Genomic DNA, 2,900 nt, shown 5'->3' on the forward strand with positions numbered 1-2,900 from the left:
ACCAGCTGGGGGTGATGTAGTTGCTGCTCCCCGTTTGCTCCCTTCTTTGGGAAGCTGCCTGAGAAGTCCTCGAGCAGCTGACAACTGACCCCTGACTTTATTCCAGGGGCTCAGTGTACTGGTGAGTTTGTGCTATCAACTTAACACAGCCTAGAGTTATCTGAGAAGGGAATCCTAATTGAAGGATTTCCCAGATCAGCCCGGCCTGTGGGCATATCTGTGGGAGATTATCTTGATCTCTAACTGATATAGGAGGGCCCAGCCCACTGTGGGAGGCACCATCCCCAAGCAGGTGGTCCTGGTCTGTATAAGAAAACTAGGGAGGGTTGGAAAAACAGCTGAACACAGGCTGCGGGCTGGAGAGATGGCTCAGCAGGTAAGGGGAAGCACTGACTGCTCTTTCAGAGGTCTTGAGTTCAATTCCCAGCAACGACATGGTGGCTCACAACCATCTGTAATGGGGTCAAATGCCCTCTTCTGGTGTGTCTGAAGACAGCTACTGTGTACTCATATGCATTAAACAAACAAACAAATACAAGAACATGACCTGCTCGTCTGGAGGACTCAAGGTTGATCCCCAGCACCGACATGGTAGCTCCAAACGGCCTGTAGCTCCAGTTTCAGGGAAATCCAATGCCTTCTTGTGGCCTCTGAAGGTACTACATGCACAAGGCGCTTAGATGTCCGTGCAGGCGCAAGACTCATATACACAAAATGGCCTATTCTATGTGTCAAGATGAACTTTTCCTGCAAGTAATTTAGAAAGAATTGCATTTGAAATGTAATATGTTGTTTAGTTCCTATTATAATTTCACGTTTATAATTCCTATAGCAAATTAGTTGTGCTCTATCATCTAGTGTACAGTTCAATACTATAATCCTTCTTTTCCAAATAATAATGAAACCTTTGGGTCCCACAAACTAAAATCTTTTTTAATGAAAGCTAGCCTAGCATGATCCTATGAGTGAACCAACAAGCAGTAGTCCTCTGCAGTTTCCGCTGCAAACTGCTGCTTCAGATCCTACCCTGAATTCCCTCAGGGTTGGACTTGACCTGTACGGCAAAATAGATCCTTTCCTCCCCTAAGCTTCTTTTAGTCACAATCTTTTCTCAGAGAAGCAGAGATGAAGCAGAAGATCTCCTAAACCCTTTTTCCATTATACCGTGGGCTCCACTGTGCTGTAATGATGCGTTTACATGGGAAGCCCCTGCTTCATGCTGTATGCAGCTAGAGATCAAAGGTTCCCTTTCCAATTGGCCTTTGGATCTGTCCTCTGCCAGGAAACACAGCATGTGATTGCCAAGGGTTTGTCAAAGAAATGGCATGTGCACGTGAGTTCCTCACGTACCTGGTGGAGTATACTGCACCACTATAAAAGGACCTGAGACATTTCTGCCACATGCTCACACCTAAGATAGGTCTAAGAGCTTGACTTCCGTGTAGCTGGTCTGGTCTTCCCCGCTGCCATTGTTCCTGCCTAGGAAGTTGATCTGGGCTGTCAGTGCCAATCTGTGAAAGTTTAAATACTGCCTTCCCCTCCCATAAATGCCAACATGTCACACTACTGTTGCCTGCCATTGTGACACTGGCAAATTCCTCCTTCAGGATTCTCTTTGCATTTATAAATAGGAAGTCCTGGGTTCAATACCCAGCATTGCATAAAACTTGGCACGGGGGGGCAGGGGAGGACTCAGAAGATGACTCAGCAGGTGAGAGCACTTGCAGCATAAGCATGAGAACCTGAGTTCAGGCCCTCAGCATCCATGTAAAGCCAGGCAAGGACAAATGCACTCCTCTAATCCTAGTACTGGGGTGTGGGTTACAGGAAGAGTACAGGAGCTAGGGTTTAGTGGCCACCAGTCCAGCTCCAGGTTCAGTGAGAGAGCCTGCCTCTCAGGAGAGTAAGGCATAGAATAATAAAGCAGGACACCTAATGTCCTCTGGCCTCCATACATACGTATGTGTGTGCACCCAAACACACACATGCACATATACCACACACACGTTCACCCCACCCTACACACAAACTCAAGGTCTGAATGACAGGTACATTTTATCATCTAAAGGCATCCTCAACTACAGACTGAATTCAAGGCCAGCCTGGAGTACATGATACTCTGTCTCCGGGGCGAAAAACGTTGCAGAAACTATGAAGAGACAATTGCTCTGGTGTCACTGGTGTCACTGATGTTGGACTGTGAGGTCTGATGCCTAGACCGGGAAAGATTTGAAATGGGGTAGTCCTAGAAAGGAAGGCACATGCCCACCTTGTCATCTAAAGAGGAGGCAGCCTCTGAGGCAGAAGACACTCAGGACAAAAGAGGAAACTGTGGGACCTAAACTGTAAAATACCTCAAGAAAGTATCACTCCCTTGGAGCCCACCTACTCTTGGAGTTGTTTTCTCTTCGTTTTTTTTTTTTTTTCTGAAAAGAAAATACAGAGAACACATGGAGCTGTTAGGAGAGGAGAGCTTCCACCACATGGGGCAGCAGTCAAATGACAGTGAAGAAATAGCGACCTGGAAGGAAAGCACTGAGAAAGAAGGGATCAAGGCCTGTCTAAGACTGGGTTTTAAACCACTTATGGTGCACACCTATAATCCCAGAACTCAGGAGGCAGAGGCAGGAGGCTCATCATAAGTCTGAGGCCAGCCTGGGCTACAGAGTGAATTCCAGGTCAGCCAGGGCTACCTAGCAAGACTTGTCTCAAAAGACCAAACAATAGCTAAATAAACAAATAGGGAATAGAGAGATGGCTCAGAACTTGAGAGCACTAGAGGCTCTTGCAGAAGACCTGGGTTCAGTACCAAGCACCTACACTGAGCAGATCACAACAGCTTGTAAATCCAATTTCAGGAAATCTAGCCCTTCAGCATTATTCATGCACAGGGTACACAT

Source organism: Rattus norvegicus, chromosome 9 (genome assembly GCF_021556685.1).
Source record: "Rattus norvegicus strain SHRSP/BbbUtx chromosome 9, alternate assembly SHRSP_T2T, whole genome shotgun sequence".
Classification (NCBI taxonomy): domain Eukaryota; kingdom Metazoa; phylum Chordata; class Mammalia; order Rodentia; family Muridae; genus Rattus; species Rattus norvegicus.